Here is a 19490-nt window from a genome sequence, read left to right as displayed (position 1 = left end):
ATGGCGGGGGCGCCTCCCACCGGCAGCAACACTTTTGCGTACTATGAGAGGCCCTGTGCCAGTGACGTCGCCAACGAGTATTCCTTCCCCCACCTGATGAAGGAACCTGCACCTTCATCTGCACCTTCCTCTTTGTCCCCATGTACTGTGGTATGGTATGCGGGAAGGGGGACCTGAATTTCAGCAGGGTCACAATCTTGCAGTGTAGCGTGCACGGGGAATGTTGCGTTATGGGTCAATGTACCAGCAGACTCATCTATCACTGGCTGGGCAATGGGCAGGATGAGGGGGAAACAGATATGGGCCCAAAGAATAAAGTGGGCTAAATGCAGTTCAAAATTGGTAACAGGACTAACCAGAGGGCATTGCTTTGTTCAGTGGAGGACAACTGGAATGAGAGGCTGACACAGAGAGTAGGCCCAAATCAGTAAGTATTCTAAATGCAGTTCAAAATTGGCAACAGTAGTAAACCGGCGGCACAGCTTTGTTCACTGTAGGAGAACAGCAAGGAGCGGCAGACACAGATAGAAGGCCCCAACCCAACTAATAGGCCTAATGCAGTGTTGTTTTCAACAACTACTTAAGAAGAGCCAGAAGATCGAAGCAATGGATACGAAACCTGGGGAACACCTTGGAGTGGAACACACCATCTCTACACCCCATACCCAATTAGTAGGCCTAATGCAGTGTTGTTTTCAACAACTACTAAAGTAGAGCCAGAAGATCGAAGAAATGGAGACTGGAGAGGAAACCTGGGGAACACCTTGGAGTGGAACACACCGTCTCTACACCCCATACCCAATTTGTAGGCCTAATGCAGTGTAGTTTTCAACAACTACTAAACAAGAGTCAGAAGATCGAAGCAATGGAGAGGAAACCTGGGGAACACCTTGGAGTGGAACACACCGTCTCTACTGTTGTGAATTCTGTGGCCAAGCTCCCTCCTGTGGTCGTGAGTGGTACTTCGGCTGGTTCTGTCTATGAGCTTCCTTTGGTGGATGAGAGTGGTACTGCGGCTTCTGAGTTTCCTTCCTCAGGTGTTGAGGTTAAGTCGTTAGGTGCTGCTCTATTTAACTCCACCTAGTGCTTTGATCCTGGCCTCCAGTCAATGTTCTAGTATTGGTCTTGCTTCCTCCTGGATCGTTCCTGTGGCCTGTCTGCTCTGCATAAGCTAAGTTTTGCTTGTGTTATTTTTGTTTGCTATTTTTTCAGTCCAGCTTGCTATATTGGTTTTTCTTGCTTGCTGGAAGCTCTGGGACGCAGAGGGAGCACCTCCGTACCGTTAGTCGGTGCGGAGGGTCTTTTTGCCCCCTCTGCGTGGTTGTTTGTAGGGTTTTGTGTTGACCGCAAAGCAATTTTTCCTATCCTCGGTCTGTTCAGTAAGTCGGGCCTCACTTTGCTAAATCTATTTCATCTCTGCGTTTGTATTTTCATCTCAACTCACAGTCATTATATGTTGGGGGCTGCCTTTTCCTTTGGGGTATTTCTCTGAGGCAAGGTAGGCTTATTTTTCTATCTTCAGGGCTAGCTAGTTTCTCAGGCTGTGCTCGAGGCGCATAGGACTGGTCAGGAGCGCTCCACGGCTACCTCTAGTGTGGTTGGATAGGATTAGGGATTGCGGTCAGCAGAGTTCCCACGTCTCAGAGCTCGTCCTATGTTTTTTGGTAATTGTCAGGTCACTTTGTGTGCTCTGAACTTCAAGGTCCATTGTGGTACTGAATTACCTGTTCATAACACTCTACACCCCATACCCAATTTGTAGGCCTAATGCAGTGTAGTTTTCAACAACTACTAAATGAGAGTCAGAAGATCGAAGCAATGGAGAGGAAACCTGGGGAACACCTTGGAGTGGAACACACTGTCTCTACACCCCATACCCAATTTGTAGGCCTAATGCAGTGTAGTTTTCAACAACTACTAAACGAGAGTCAGAAGATCGAAGCAATGGAGAGGAAACCTGGGGAACACCTTGGAGTGGAACACGCCGTCTCTACACCCCATACCCAATTTGTAGGCCTAATGCAGTGTAGTTTTCAACAACTACTAAACGAGAGTCAGAAGATCGAAGCAATGGAGAGGAAACCTGGGGAACACCTTGGAGTGGAACACACCGTCTCTACACCCCATACCCAATTTGTAGGCCTAATGCAGTGTAGTTTTCAACAACTACTAAACGAGAGTCAGAAGATCGAAGCACTGGAGAGGAAACCTGGGGAACACCTTGGAGTGGAACACACCGTCTCTACATGCCATACCCAATTTGTAGGCCTAATGCAGTGTAGTTTTCAACAACTACTAAACGAGAGTCAGAAGATCGAAGCAATGTAGACGAAACCTGGGGAACACCTTGGAGTGGAACACACCGTCTCTACACCCCATACCCAATTTGTAGGCCTAATGCAGTGTAGTTTTCAACAACTACTAAACGAGAGTCAGAAGATCGAAGCAATGGAGAGGAAACCTGGGGAACACCTTGGAGTGGAACACACCGTCTCTACATCCCATACCCAATTTGTAGGCCTAATGCAGTGTAGTTTTCAACAACTACTAAACGAGAGTCAGAAGATCGAAGCAATGGAGAGGAAACCTGGGGAACACCTTGGAGTGGAACACACCGTCTCTACACCCCATACCCAATTTGTAGGCCTAATCCAGTGTAGTTTTCAACAACTACTAAACGAGAGTCAGAAGATCGAAGCAATGGAGAGGAAACCTGGGGAACACCTTGGAGTGGAACACACCGTCTCTACACCCCATACCCAATTTGTAGGCCTAATGCAGTGTAGTGTTATGTTAACCAATTCAGTATCACAATGGACATGGAGGTCAGAGCACATACAGAGATCTGACAATAACCCAAAAATAAAGAACGAGCTCTGAGACGTGGGAACTCTGCAGACCGCAATCCCTGATCCTATCAAACCACACTAAAGGTAGCAGTGGAGCGCTCCTGACCAGAACCTAGGCGCCTCGTCACAGCCTGAGAAACTAGCTATTCCTGAAGATAGAAAAATAAGCCTACCTTGCCTCAGAGAAATTCCCCAAAGGAAAAGGCAGCCCCCCACATATAATGACTGTGAGTAAGATGAAAACACAAACATTGAGATGAAACAGATTTAGCAAAGTGAGGCCCGACTAGCTGAATAGAACGAGGATAGAGAAGATAACTTTGCGGTCAGCACAAAAACCTATAAATAACCACGCAGAGAGGACAAAAAGACCCTCCGCACCGACTAACGGTACGGAGGTCGTCCCTCTGCGTCTCAGAGCTTCCAGCAGGTGAGAAAAACCAATAAAGCAAGCTGGACTGAAAAATAGCAACAAAATAACATAAGCAAAACTTAGCTTTGCAGAGCAGCAGGCCACAGGAATGATCCAGGGAAAAAACCAGTCCAACACTGAAACATTGACAGGAAGCATAGATCAAAGCATCAGGTGGAGTTAAGTAGAGAAGAAGCCAACGAGCTCACCAGATCACCTGAGGGAGGAAACACAGAAGCTGCAGTACCACTTTCCTCCACAAACGGAAGATCCCAAAGAGAATCAGCCAAAGTACCACTTGTGACCACAGGAGTGAACTCTGCCACAGAATTCACAACAGTACCCCCCCCCTTGAGGAGGGGTCACCGAACCCTCACCAGAGCCCCCAGGCCGACCAGGATGAGCCACATGAAAGGCACGAACAAGATCGGGGGCATGGACATCAGAGACAAAAACCCAGGAATTATCTTCCTGAGCATAACCCTTCCATTTAACCAGATACTGGAATTTCCGTCTTGAAACACGAGAATCCAAAATCTTCTCCACAATATACTCCAATTCCCCCTCCACCAAAACCGGGCAGGAGGCTCCACAGATGGAACCATAGGTGCCACGTATCTCCGCAACAATGACCTATGGAATACGTTATGTATGGAAAAAGAATCTGGAAGGGTCAGACGAAAAGACACAGGATTAAGAACCTCAGAAATCCTATACGGACCAATAAAACGAGGTTTAAACTTAGGAGAGGAAACCTTCATAGGAATATGACGAGAAGATAACCAAACCAGATCCCCAACACGAAGTCGGGGACCCACACGGCGTCTGCGATTAGTGAAAAGTTGAGCCTTCTCCTGGGACAAGGTCAAATTGTCCACTACATGAGTCCAAATCTGCTGCAACCTGTCCACCACAGTATCCACACCAGGACAGTCCGAAGACTCAACCTGTCCAGAAGAGAAACGAGGATGGAACCCAGAATTGCAGAAAAACGGTGAAACCAAGGTAGCCGAGCTGGCCCGATTATTAAGGGCGAACTCAGCCAAAGGCAAAAAGGACACCCAGTCATCCTGATCAGCAGAAACAAAGCACCTCAGATATGTTTCCAAGGTCTGATTGGTTCGCTCGGTCTGGCCATTAGTCTGAGGATGGAAAGCCGAGGAAAAAGACAAGTCAATGCCCATCCTACCACAAAAGGCTCGCCAAAACCTCGAAACAAACTGGGAACCTCTGTCAGAAACAATATTCTCTGGAATGCCATGCAAACGAACCACATGCTGGAAGAACAAAGGCACCAAATCAGAGGAGGAAGGCAATTTAGACAAGGGTACCAGATGGACCTTCTTAGAAAAGCGATCACAGACCACCCAAATGACTGACATCTTTTGAGAAACGGGAAGGTCAGAAATAAAATCCATAGAGATATGTGTACAAGGCCTCTTCGGGACCGGCAAGGGCAAAAGCAACCCACTGGCACGAGAACAGCAGGGCTTAGCCCGAGCACAAATCCCACAGGACTGCACAAAATTACGCACATCCCGCGACAGAGAGGGCCACCAAAAGGATCTAGCCACTAACTCTCTGGTACCAAAGATTCCAGGATGACCAGCCAACACCGAACAATGAAGTTCAGAGATAACTCTATTCGTCCACCTATCAGGGACAAACAGTCTCTCCGCTGGGCAACAATCAGGTTTATTAGCCTGAAATTTTTGCAGCACCCGCCGCAAATCAGGGGAGATGGCGGACACAATTACTCCTTCCTTGAGGATAAACCCAGAGAGTCGGGTACAAAACTCCTAGACAGAGCATCCGCCTTCACATTTTTAGAGCCTGGAAGGTACGAAATCACAAAGTCAAAACGGGCAAAAAACAACGACCAACGAGCTTGTCTAGGATTCAAGCGCTTGGCAGACTCGAGATAAGTCAAGTTCTTATGATCAGTCAATACCACCACGCGATGCTTAGCTCCTTCAAGCCAATGACGCCACTCCTCGAATGCCCACTTCATGGCCAGCAACTCTCGGTTGCCCACATCATAATTTCGCTCAGCAGGCGAAAACTTCCTGGAAAAGAAAGCGCATGATTTCATCACTGAGCAACCAGAACCTCTCTGCGACAAAACAGCCCCCGCTCTAATCTCAGAAGCATCAACCTCGACCTGAAACGGAAGAGAAACATCTGGCTGACACAACACAGGGGCAGAAGAAAAACGACGCTTCAACTCTTGAAAAGCCTCCACAGCAGCAAAAGACCAATTGACCACATCAGCACCCTTCTTGGTCAAATCGGTCAATGGTTTAGCAATACTAGAAAAATTGCAGATGAAGCGACGATAAAAATTAGCAAAGCCCAGGAACTTTTGCAGACTTTTCAGAGATGTCGGCTGAGTCCAATCATGGATGGCTTGGACCTTAACAGGATCCATCTCGATAGTAGAAGGGGAACAGATGAACCCCAAAAATGAAACCTTCTGCACACCAAAGAGACACTTTGATCCCTTCACAAACAAAGAATTAGCACGCAGGACCTGAAAAACCGTTCTGACCTGCTTCACATGAGACTCCCAATCATCCGAGAAGATCAAAATGTCATCCAAGTACACAATCAGGAATTTATCCAGGTACTCTCGGAAGATGTCATGCATAAAGGACTGAAACACTGATGGAGCATTGGCAAGTCCGAACGGCATCACAAGATACTCAAAATGACCCTCGGGCGTATTAAATGCAGTTTTCCATTCATCGCCCTGCTTAATTCGCACCAGATTATACGCACCACGAAGATCTATCTTTGTGAACCAACTAGCCCCCTTAATCCGAGCAAACAGATCAGATAACAATGGCAAGGGGTACTGAAATTTAACCGTGATCTTATTTAGAAGGCGGTAATCTATACAAGGTCTCAGCGAACCATCCTTCTTGGCTACAAAAAAGAACCCTGCTCCTAATGGCGACGATGACGGGCGAATATGCCCCTTCTTCAGGGATTCCTTCACATAACTGCGCATAGCGGTGTGCTCAGGCACGGACAAATTAAACAATCGGCCTTTTGGGAATTTACTACCAGGAATCAAATTGATAGCACAATCACAATCCCTATGCGGAGGTAGGGTATCGGACTTGGGCTCATCAAATACATCCCGGTAATCAGACAAGAACTCTGGGACCTCAGAAGGGGTGGATGACGAAATTGACAGAAATGGAACATCACCATGTACCCCCTGACAACCCCAGCTGGAAACCGACATGGATTTCCAATCTAATACTGGATAATGGACTTGTAGCCATGGCAACCCCAAAACAACCACATCATGCAGATTATGCAACACCAGAAAGTGAATATCCTCCTGATGTGCAGGAGCCATGCACATGGTCAGCTGGGTCCAGTACTGAGGCTTATTCTTGGCCAAAGGTGTAGCATCAATTCCTCTCAATGGAATAGGACACTGCAAGGGCTCCAAGAAAAACCCACAACGCTTAGCATACTCTAAGTCCATCAAATTCAGGGCAGCGCCTGAATCCACAAATGCCATGACAGAATACGATGACAAAGAGCAGATCAAGGTAATGGACAGAAGAAATTTTGACTGTACTGTACCAATGGTGGCAGACCTAGCGAACCGCTTAGAGCGCTTAGGACAATCAGTGATGGCATGAGTGGAATCACCACAGTAGAAACACAGACCATTCAGACGTCTGTGTTCATGCCGTTCAACTCTGGACAAAGTCCTATCGCACTGCATAGGCTCAGGTTTAAGCTCAGGTAATACCGCCAAATGGTGCACAGATTTACGCTCGCGCAAGCGTCGACCGATCTGAATGGCCAAAGACATAGATTCATTCAGACCATCAGGCATAGGAAATCCCACCATGACATCTTTAAGGGCTTCAGAGAGACCCTTTCTGAAAATCGCTGCGAGCGCAGCTTCATTCCATTGAGTTAGTACAGACCACTTTCTAAATTTTTGACAGTATACCTCTATCTCATCCTGACCCTGACACAAAGCCAGCAAATTTTTCTCTGCCTGATCCACTGAATTAGGCTCATCGTACAGCAATCCGAGCGCCAGGAAAAACGCATTGATATTACTCAATGCAGGATCTCCTGGCGCAAGAGAAAATGCCCAGTCCTGACGGTCGCCGCGCAAAAAAGAAATAATAATCAAAACCTGTTGAACTGGATCACCAGAGGAACAAGGTTTCAAGGCCAGAAATAACTTACAATTATTTTTGAAACTCAGAAACTTAGTTCTATCTCCAAATAACAAATCAGGAATAGGAATTCTTGGTTCTAACATAGATTTCTGATCAATAGTGTCTTGAATCTTTTGTACTCTTGCCGAGAGCTGATCCACAAATGAAGACAGACTTCTAATGTCCATCGCTACACCTGTGTACTGAACCACCCAAATGTCTAGGGGAAAAAAAAGACAAAACACAAAGCCAAGAAAAAAAAATGGTCTCAGAACTTCTTTTTTCCCTCTATTGAGAATCATTAGTACTTTAGGCTTCCTGTACTGTTATGTTAACCAATTCAGTATCACAATGGACATGGAGGTCAGAGCACATACAGAGATCTGACAATAACCCAAAAATAAAGAACGACCTCTGAGACGTGGGAACTCTGCAGACAGCAATCTCTGATCCTATCAAACCACACTAAAGGTAGCCGTGGAGTGCTCCTGACCAGAACCTAGGCGCCTCGTCACAGCCTGAGAAACTAGCTATTCCTGAAGATAGAAAAATAAGCCTACCTTGCCTCAGAGAAATTCCCCAATGGAAAAGGCAGCCCCCCACATATAATGACTGTGAGTAAGATGAAAACACAAACATAGAGATGAAACAGATTTAGCAAAGTGAGGCCCGACTAGCTGAATAGAACGAGGATAGAGAAGATAACTTTGCGGTCAGCACAAAAACCTATAAATAACCACGCAGAGGGGACAAAAAGACCCTCCGCACCGACTAACGGTACGGAGGTCGTCCCTCTGCGTCTCAGAGCTTCCAGCAGGCGAGAAAAACCAATAAAGCAAGCTGGACTGAAAAATAGCAACAAAATAACATAAGCAAAACTTAGCTTTGCAGAGCAGCAGGCCACAGGAATGATCCAGGGAAAAAACCAGTCCAACACTGAAACATTGACAGGAAGCATAGATCAAAGCATCAGGTGGAGTTAAGTAGAGAAGAAGCCAACGAGCTCACCAGATCACCTGAGGGAGGAAACTCAGAAGCTGCAGTACCACTTTCCTCCACAAACGGAAGATCCCAAAGAGAATCAGCCGAAGTACCTCTTGTGACCACAGGAGTGAACTCTGCCACAGAATTCACAACAGTGTAGTTTTCAACAACTACTAAACGAGAGTCAGAAGATCGAAGCAATGTAGACGAAACCTGGGGAACACCTTGGAGTGGAACACACCGTCTCTACACCCCATACCCAATTTGTAGGCCTAATGCAGTGTAATTTTCAACAACTACTAAACGAGAGTCAGAAGATCGAAGCAATGGAGAGGAAACCTGGGGAACACCTTGGAGTGGAACACACCGTCTCTACACCCCATACCCAATTTGTAGGCCTAATGCAGTGTAGTTTTCAACAACTACTAAACGAGAGTCAGAAGATCGAAGCAATGGAGAGGAAACCTGGGGAACACCTTGGAGTGGAACACCCGTCTCTACACCCCATACCCAATTTGTAGGCCTAATGCAGTGTAGTTTTCAACAACTACTAAACGAGAGTCAGAAGATCGAAGCAATGGAGAGGAAACCTGGGGAACACCTTGGAGTGGAACACACCGTCTCTACACCCCATACCCAATTTGTAGGCCTAATGCAGTGTAGTATTCAACAACTACTAAACGAGAGTTAGAAGACTGAAGCAATGGCGAGGAAACCTCGGGAACACCTTGGAGCGGCAGACACCGTTAGTAGGCCCTACCGAAGTAGTAGCCCCAATGCAGTTTTCAAATTCCTAGAGGCTGAAAACCAGACTATTGACGCTCACCTTTTTTCAAAGGAGGACAGCTGTATTGAGTGGCGCAGACAGACACAGGTAGTAGGCCTTAAACCAAAAATGTGGCTCAATGCAGTTTAAAAAAGGTTACAGGGGTACACAGGCAGCATTGGTCTGGTCAGTGGAGGACAATTTCAATTATGGACCGCAGACAGACTTTGTACCCCTACTATTAAAAAAAGGATGCTCTATGCAATTAAAAATAGGTTCCAGGGGTCCACGGGCAGCAGTGGTGTGGTCAGTGGAGGAGTATTGGAAGGAGGGACCGCAGACAGGCGTAGTAGGCCTAACATAACAAAATTAGGCTGTAGGCACTTTAAAATTGCTTCCAGGGGTACACGGGCAGCAGTGGTGTGGTCAGCGGAGGACAATTTGAATTAGGGACTGCAGACAGACTTTGTAGGCTGTCCCCTGTGGACCATGCATCCAACACATTAACCCAGTGCGCCGTAATGGACACGTAACTTTTTGTGGACATGCCCACTGGTCCATGCGTATCTTGTCAGGTGCACCTTTCTACTGTTTGATTGCCTGAATGCTATGACAATGCAGACTTTTTCATGCCGGTGGAGGGCTGGGATGGCTTTTCTCGCAAAAGAAGTGTCGACTGGGTAGCTTGAACCGTGGTACAGCGTAGTTCATCTGGGCTTTATAAATATAAAACAAAGAAAAAAAGCAGGCTCCATGCACTTTCAGCTGGGTTCCAGGGGTACACGGCCAGCATTGGTCTGGTCAGTGGAGAACTATTGGAAGGAGGGACAGCAGACAGGCTTCGAAGGCCTAACATAATAAAATTGGGCTGTAGGCACTTTAAAATTGGTTCCAGGGGTACACGGGCAGCAGTAGACAGGTCACTGGAGGACTAGTGGAAGGAGGGACCGCAGACAGGAGTAGTAGGCCTAACATAATAAAATATTGCTGTAGGCACTTTAAAATTGGTTCCAGGGGTACACGGGCAGCAGTGGTCTGGTCAGTGGAGGCCTAGTGGAAGGAGGGACCGCAGACAGGCGTAGTAGGCCTAACATAATAAAATATGGCTGTAGGCAGTTTAAAATTGGTTCCAGGGGTACACGGGCAGCAGTGGTCTGGTCAGTGGAGGCCTAGTGGAAGGAGGGACCGCAGACAGGCTTCAAAGGCCTAACATAATAAAATTGGGCTGTAGGCACTTTAAAATTGGTTCCAGGGGTACACGGGCAGCAGTAGACAGGTCACTGGAGGACTAGTGGAAGGAGGGACCGCAGACAGGAGTAGTAGGCCTAACATAATAAAATATTGCTGTAGGCACTTTAAAATTGATTCCAGGGGTACACGGGCAGCAGTGGTCTGGTTAGTGGAGGCCTAGTGGAAGGAGGGACCGCAGACAGGCGTAGTAGGCCTAACATAATAAAATATGGCTGTAGGCAGTTTAAAATTGGTTCCAGGGGTACACGGGCAGCAGTGGTCTGGTCAGTGGAGGCCTAGTGGAAGGAGGGACCGCAGACAGGCTTCAAAGGCCTAACATAATAAAATTGGGCTGTAGGCACTTTAAAATTGGTTCCAGGGGTACACGGGCAGCAGTAGACAGGTCACTGGAGGACTAGTGGAAGGAGGGACCGCAGACAGGCGTAGTAGGCCTAACATAATAAAATATGGCTGTAGGCACTTTAAAATTGGTTCCAGGGGTACACGGGCAGCAGTGGTCTGGTCAGTGGAGGCCTAGTGGAAGGAGGGACCGCAGACAGGCGTACTAGGCCTAACATAATAAAATTGGGCTGTAGGCACTTTAAAATTGGTTCCAGGGGTACACGGGCAGCAGTGGTCTGGTCAGTGGAGGCCTAGTGGAAGGAGGGACCACAGACAGGCGTACTAGGCCTAACATAATAAAATTGGGCTGTAGGCACTTTAAAATTGGTTCCAGGGATACACGGGCAGCAGTAGACAGGTCACTGGAGGACTAGTGGAAGGAGGGACCGCAGACAGGCGTAGTAGGCCTAACATAATAAAATATGGCTGTAGGCACTTTAAAATTGTTTCCAGGGGTACACGGGCAGCAGTGGTCTGGTCAGTGGAGGCCTAGTGGAAGGAGGGACCGCAGACAGGCGTAGTAGGCCTAACATAATAAAATATGGCTGTAGGCACTTTAAAATTGGTTCCAGGGGTACACGGGCAGCAGTGGTCTGGTCAGTGGAGGCCTAGTGGAAGGAGGGACCGCAGACAGGCTTCGAAGGCCTAACATAATAAAATTGGGCTGTAGGCACTTTAAAATTGGTTCCAGGGGTACACGGGCAGCAGTAGACAGGTCACTGGAGGACTAGTGGAAGGAGGGACCGCAGACAGGCGTAGTAGGCCTAACATAATAAAATATGGCTCTAGGCACTTTAAAATTGGTTCCAGGGGTACACAGGCAGCAGTGGTCTGGTCAGTGGAGGCCTAGTGGAAGGAGGGACCGCAGACAGGCGTAGTAGGCCTAACATAATAAAATATGGCTGTAGGCAAATTAAAATTGGTTCCAGGGGTACACGGGCAGCAGTGGTCTGGTCAGTGGAGGCCTAGTGGAAGGAGGGACCGCAGACAGGCTTCAAAGGCCTAACATAATAAAATTGGGATGTAGGCACTTTAAAATTGGTTCCAGGGGTACACGGGCAGCAGTGGTCTGGTCAGTGGAGGCCTAGTGGAAGGAGGGACCGCAGACAGGCGTACTAGGCCTAACATAATAAAATTGGGCTGTAGGCACTTTAAAATTGGTTCCAGGGGTACACGGGCAGCAGTAGACAGGTCACTGGAGGACTAGTGGAAGGAGGGACCGCAGACAGGCGTAGTAGGCCTAACATATTAAAATACTGCTGTAGGCACTTTAAAATTGGTTCCAGGGGTACACGGGCAGCAGTGGTCTGGTCAGTGGAGGCCTAGTGGAAGGAGGGACCGCAGACAGGCATAGTAGGCCTAACATAATAAAATATGGCTGTAGGCACTTTAAAATTGGTTCCAGGGGTACACGGGCAGCAGTGGTCTGGTCAGTGGAGGCCTAGTGGAAGGAGGGACCGCAGACAGGCTTCAAAGGCCTAACATAATAAAATTGGGCTGTAGGCACTTTAAAATTGGTTCCAGGGGTACACGGGCAGCAGTAGACAGGTCACTGGAGGACTAGTGGAAGGAGGGACCGCAGACAGGCGTAGTATGCCTAACATAATAAAATATGGCTGTTGGCACTTTAAAATTGGTTCCAGGGGTACACGGGCAGCAGTGGTCTGGTCAGTGGAGGCCTAGTGGAAGGAGGGACCGCAGACAGGCGTACTAGGCCTAACATAATAAAATTGGGCTGTAGGCACTTTAAAATTGGTTCCAGGGGTACACGGGCAGCAGTGGTCTGGTCAGTGGAGGCCTAGTGGAAGGAGGGACCGCAGACAGGCGTAGTAGGCCTATCATAATAAAATTGGGCTGTAGGCACTTTAATATTGGTTCCAGGGGTACACGGGCAGCAGTAGACAGGTCACTGGAGGACTAGTGGAAGGAGGGACCGCAGACAGGCGTAGTAGGCCTAACATAATAAAGTACTGCTGTAGGCACTTTAAAATTGGTTTCAGGGGTACACGGGCAGCAGTGGTCTGGTCAGTGGAGGCCTAGTGGAAGGAGGGACCGCAGACAGGCGTAGTAGGCCTAACATAATAAAATATGGCTGTAGGCACTTTAAAATTGGTTCCAGGGGTACACGGGCAGCAGTGGTCTGGTCAGTGGAGGCCTAGTGGAAGGAGGGACCGCAGACAGGCGTAGTAGGCCTAACATAATAAAATATGGCTGTAGGCACTTTAAAATTGTTTCCAGGGGTACACGGCCAGCAGTGGTCTGGTCAGTGGAGGCCTAGTGGAAGGAGGGACCGCAGACAGGCTTCGAAGGCCTAACATAATAAAATTGGGCTGTAGGCACTTTAAAATTGGTTCCAGGGGTACACGGGCAGCAGTAGACAGGTCACTGGAGGACTAGTGGAAGGAGGGACCGCAGACAGGCGTAGTAGGCCTAACATATTAAAATACTGCTGTAGGCACTTTAAAATTGGTTCCAGGGGTACACGGGCAGCAGTGGTCTGGTCAGTGGAGGCCTAGTGGAAGGAGGGACCGCAGACAGGCTTCAAAGGCCTAACATAATAAAATTGGGCTGTAGGCACTTTAAAATTGGTTCCAGGGGTACACGGGCAGCAGTAGACAGGTCACTGGAGGACTAGTGGAAGGAGGGACCGCAGACAGGCGTAGTAGGCCTAACATAATAAAATATGGCTCTAGGCACTTTAAAATTGGTTCCAGGGGTACACAGGCAGCAGTGGTCTGGTCAGTGGAGGCCTAGTGGAAGGAGGGACCGCAGACAGGCGTAGTAGGCCTAACATAATAAAATATGGCTGTAGGCACTTTAAAATTGGTTCCAGGGGTACACAGGCAGCAGTGGTCTGGTCAGTGGAGGCCTAGTGGAAGGAGGGACCGCAGACAGGCGTAGTAGGCCTAACATAATAAAATATGGCTGTAGGCACTTTAAAATTGGTTCCAGGGGTACACGGGCAGCAGTGGTCTGGTCAGTGGAGGCCTAGTGGAAGGAGGGACCGCAGACAGGCTTCAAAGGCCTAACATAATAAAATTGGGCTGTAGGCACTTTAAAATTGGTTCCAGGGGTACACGGGCAGCAGTAGACAGGTCACTGGAGGACTAGTGGAAGGAGGGACCGCAGACAGGCGTAGTATGCCTAACATAATAAAATATGGCTGTTGGCACTTTAAAATTGGTTCCAGGGGTACACGGGCAGCAGTGGTCTGGTCAGTGGAGGCCTAGTGGAAGGAGGGACCGCAGACAGGCGTACTAGGCCTAACATAATAAAATTGGGCTGTAGGCACTTTAAAATTGGTTCCAGGGGTACACGGGCAGCAGTGGTCTGGTCAGTGGAGGCCTAGTGGAAGGAGGGACCGCAGACAGGCGTAGTAGGCCTATCATAATAAAATTGGGCTGTAGGCACTTTAATATTGGTTCCAGGGGTACACGGGCAGCAGTAGACAGGTCACTGGAGGACTAGTGGAAGGAGGGACCGCAGACAGGCGTAGTAGGCCTAACATAATAAAGTACTGCTGTAGGCACTTTAAAATTGGTTCCAGGGGTACACGGGCAGCAGTGGTCTGGTCAGTGGAGGCCTAGTGGAAGGAGGGACCGCAGACAGGCGTAGTAGGCCTAACATAATAAAATATGGCTGTAGGCACTTTAAAATTGGTTCCAGGGGTACACGGGCAGCAGTGGTCTGGTCAGTGGAGGCCTAGTGGAAGGAGGGACCGCAGACAGGCTTCGAAGGCCTAACATAATAAAATTGGGCTGTAGGCACTTTAAAATTGGTTCCAGGGGTACACGGGCAGCAGTAGACAGGTCACTGGAGGACTAGTGGAAGGAGGGACCGCAGACAGGCGTAGTAGGCCTAACATAATAAAATATGGCTGTAGGCACTTTAAAATTGGTTCCAGGGGTACACGGGCAGCAGTGGTCTGGTCAGTGGAGGCCTAGTGGAAGGAGGGACCGCAGACAGGCGTACTAGGCCTAACATAATAAAATATGGCTGTAGGCACTTTAAAATTGGTTCCAGGGGTACACGGGCAGCAGTGGTCTGGTCAGTGGAGGCCTAGTGGAAGGAGGGACCGCAGACAGGCGTAGTAGGCCTAACATAATAAAATTTGGCTGCAATTCTCTTGCAGGGGTACACAGGCAGCATTGGTGTTGTCAGCGGAGGCCGATTGTAATGAGTTTCTGCCAGTTAGTAGGCCCAGACAATAAATACATGTTAATGTCTCGCATTACAACAAAACGAAAACACAAAAGGGTGCAATCATTAGGTACAGGGGTGGGCTCCTCTGCGTAGTTTCAGACCTAGTAACTTGGCGCAAAGTATTTACTTGGGTAAATATAGGACACTGCCCCTGACTATGTTATGTACCATCATACATGTCAACACAATGGTATTGTCAGTGGCAGGAATTTAAGGATGTCAGCGCATAGACTAAACATTGGTGGAAGTGTGAGAGATAACTGTGGAAGTGGTAGAGCAATGTTTGAGCTGGGGGTGGGGGAACTCTCTTGTGGCCGGCGTTACAGGCCCAGGGCCCCTCATGTTACAACAGTGTGTCTGACGTTGGGTGCGCACCACCACCGCCAGAGACACTTTATTGTACTATGAGGGACCCAGTGGCAGTGCCGTCGACCAAAAGCGGGCACACCCACCTCTTCAGACAAACAGCACTCTAACGGGTGCTTGCGCCAAGTGGCGATACCACGGCCCCGTGTGGGGAGTTTGGCCATTTAGGGAGGTGTAAACATGTCGTATGCTGGACAATCAGCTGCTGCAAATTACAAGATTGGTAAAGTCATTCAGAGTAGTCCACAGGCAAGACCTTTTCATAGGAAAGCTAGGTGTCGGCCGGGCAAAGTGGGGCAAAAGAATTCGAAATCCAGTTGTGGTTCATTTTAATGAAGGTTAGATCATCAACATTTTGGGTAGCCAGAAGGAGTCCTTTTTTCGGTTAATATTGAACCTGCAGCACTGAATACTCTTTCTGATAGGACACTAGCTGCCGGGCAAGCAAGCTCCTGCAATGCATATTCTGCCAATTCTGGCCAGGTGTCTAATTTGGATGCCCAGTAATCAAATGGGAATGACGGTTGAGGGAGAACATCGATAAGGGATGAAAAATAGTTAGTAACCATACTGGACAAATGTTGTCTCCTGTCACTTTGAATTGATGCAGCAGTACCTGTCCTGTCTGCGGTCATAGCAAAATCACTCCACAACCTGGTCAGAAAACCCCTCTGTCCAACGCCACTTCTGATTTCTGCACCTCTAACACTTCTGGTCTGCTGCCCCCTGCAGTTCGTGTGAGAACGATCACGGGCGCTGTGTGCTGGGAATGCCTGAAGCAAACGATCAACAAGAGTTGATTGTTTGGTTGCTAATATTAGTTCCAAGTTCTCATGTGGCATAATATTTTGCAATTTGCCTTTATAGCGAGGATGAAGGAGGCAGGCCAACCAGTAATCGTCATCGTTCATCATTTTAGTAATGCGTGTGTCCCTTTTGAGGATAAATAAGGCATAATCCGCCATGTGGGCCAAAGTTCCAGTTGTCAAATCTGCGGTTGTGCTTGGTTGAGGGGCAGTTGCAGGCAAATCTACGTCACTTGTGTCCCTCAAAAAACCAGAACCCGGCCTTGCCACGCCACCAATTTCCAGTTGCCCCGGGAAAGCTTCCTCATTAAAAATATACTCATCCCCATCATCCTCCTCGTCCTCCACCTCCTCTTTGCCCGCTACCTCGTCCTGTACAATGCCCTGACCAGACAATGGCTGACTGTCATCAAGGCTTTCCTCTTCCTCTGCTGCAGACGCCTGATCCTTTATGTGCGTCAAACTTTGCATCAGCAGACACATTAGGGGGATGCTCATGCTTATTATGGCGTTGTCTGCACTAACCAGCCGTGTGCATTCCTCAAAACACTGAAGGACTTGACACATGTCTTGTATCTTCGACCACTGCACACCTGACAACTCCATGTCTGCCATCCTAATGCCTGCCCGTGTATGTGTATCCTCCCACAAAAACATAACAGCCCGCCTCTGTTCGCACAGTCTCTGAAGCTTGTGCAGTGTTGAGTTCCACCTTGTTGCAACGTCTATGATTAGGCGATGCTGGGGAAGGTTCAAAGACCGCTGATAGGTCTGCATACGGCTGGAGTGTACGGTCGACCGGCGGATATGTGAGCAAAGTCCGCGCACTTTGAGGAGCAGGTCGGATAACCCCGGATAACTTTTCAGGAAGCACTGCACCACCAGGTTTAAGGTGTGAGCCAGGCAAGGAATGTGTTTCAGTTGGGAAAGGGAGATGGCAGCCATGAAATTCCTTCCGTTATCACTCACTACCTTCCCTGCCTCAAGATCTACTGTGCCCAGCCACGACTGCGTTTCTTTCTGCAAGAACTCGGACAGAACTTCCGCGGTGTGTCTGTTGTCGCCCAAACACTTCATAGCCAATACAGCCTGCTGACGCTTGCCAGTAGCTGCCCCATAATGGGACAACTGGTGTGCAACAGTGGCAGCTGCGGATGGAGTGGTTGGGCGACTGCAGTCTGTGGACGAGCTCTCGCTTCTGCAGGAGGACGATGAGGAGGAGGAGGAGGAGGTGCGAACGCCTACAGCCAACTGTTTCCTAGACCGTGGGCTAGGCAGAACTGTCCCGAAATTGATGATCCCTGTGGACCCTGCATCCACCACATTTACCCAGTGTGCCGTGATGGACACGTAATGTCCCTGGCCATGCCTACTGGTCCATGCATCTGTTGTCAGGTGCACCTTTGTACTCACAGATTGCCTGAGTGCATGGACGATGCGCTCTTTAACATGCTGGTGGAGGGCTGGGATGGCTTTTCTCGAAAAGAAGTGTCGACTGGGTAGCTCGTAGCATGGTTCAGCGTAGTCCATCAGGGCTTTGAAAGCTTCGCTTTCAACTAACCGGTAGGGCATCATCTCTAACGAGATTAGTCTAGCTATGTGGGCGTTCAAACCCTGTGTACGCGGATGCGAGGATAAGTACTAACTTTTTCTAACCAGAGTCTCATGTAGGGTGAGCTGGACTGGAGAGCTGGAGATCGTGGAACTAGCGGGTGTGCCGGTGGAGATGGCAGACTAAGAGACGGTTGGAGACGGTATTGTTTCCGCCGGTGCCCTAGATGCAGTGTTTCCTACTATGAAACTGGTGATTCCCTGACCCTGACTGCTTTGGGCTGGCAAAGAAACCTGCACCGATACTGCAGGTGGTGCGGAAAATAGTGGCCTTACAGTGACGGAAGGGATGTAGCGTTGCTGACTAGCTTCATTGGCCGAGGGTGCTACAACCTTAAGGGACGTTTGGTAGTTAGTCCAGGCTTGCAAATGCATGGTGGTTAAATGTCTATGCATGCAACTTGTATTGAGACTTTTCAGATTCTGACCTCTGCTTAAGGTAGTTGAACATTTTTGACAGATGACTTTGCGCTGATCAATTGGATGTTGTTTAAAAAAATGCCAGACTGGACTCTTTCGAGCATCGGATCCCTTTTCAGGCATTGCAGACTGAGCTTTAACTGGATGGCCACGCTGTCCTCCAACAGGTTTTGGCTTTGCCACGCGTTTTGTGCCATCTACGGGCCCGGCAGATGGAACCTGTTGCGATGTTGATGCCTGCTGCGGCCCCTCCTCCTCCGCTTCATAACTACTGCCGCCTGCACCCTGTTCCCCCAATGGCTGCCAATCGGGGTCAACAACTGGGTCATCTATAACCTCCTCTGCTAGCTCATGTGCAACTTCGTCTGTGTCACCGTGTAAATGATATAGCGTTCGTGACGGGGCAACATAGTCTTATCAGGGTCTGATTCTGGATCAGTACCCTGCGAGGGCAATGTTGTGGTCTGAGTCAAAGGACCAGCATAGTAGTCTGGCTGTGGCTGTGCATCAGTGCACTCCATGTCAGATTCAACTTTTAATGGGCATGGCCTGTTAACTGTTTCACTTTCTAAGCCAGGGACGGTATGTGTAAAGAGCTCCATGGAGTAACCCGTTATGTCGCCTGCTGCATTTTTCTCTGTTGTTGTTTTTGCTGAAGAGGACAAGGAAGCGACTTGTCCCTGACCGTGAACATCCACTAACGACGCGCTGCTTTTACATTTACCAGTTTCAAAAGAGGAGGCAAAAGAGCTAGAGGCTGAGTCAGCAAGGTAAGTGTTATGTAGGCAATCCAGTGACACAGTGTGCCAGCAATCAGAGCACATACAGTGATCTGACAATAACCCAAAAAACAATAGAACGAGCTCTGAGACATGGAATCTCTGTAGACCGCAATACCTGAACCTATCCTAAACACAACTAAAGGCAGCTGTGGATTGCGCCTGACACTACCTATGCAACTCGGCACAGCCTGAGGAGCTGACTAGCCTGAAGATAGAAAAACAAGCCTGACTTGCCTCAGAGAAATACCCCAAAGGAAAAGGCAGCCCCCCACATATAATGACTGTTAGCAAGATGAAAAGACAAACGTAGGGATGAAATAGATTCAGCAAAGTGAGGCCCGATATTCTAGATAGAGCGAGGATAGCAAAGAGAACTTTGCAGTCTACAAAAAACCCTAAAGCAAAAAACCACGCAAAGGGGGCAAAAAGACCCACTGTTCCGAACTAACGGCACGGCGGTACA

Source organism: Ranitomeya imitator, chromosome 6 (assembly GCF_032444005.1).
Source record: "Ranitomeya imitator isolate aRanImi1 chromosome 6, aRanImi1.pri, whole genome shotgun sequence".
Classification (NCBI taxonomy): domain Eukaryota; kingdom Metazoa; phylum Chordata; class Amphibia; order Anura; family Dendrobatidae; genus Ranitomeya; species Ranitomeya imitator.
Note: the sequence above shows the minus strand (reverse complement) of the source record.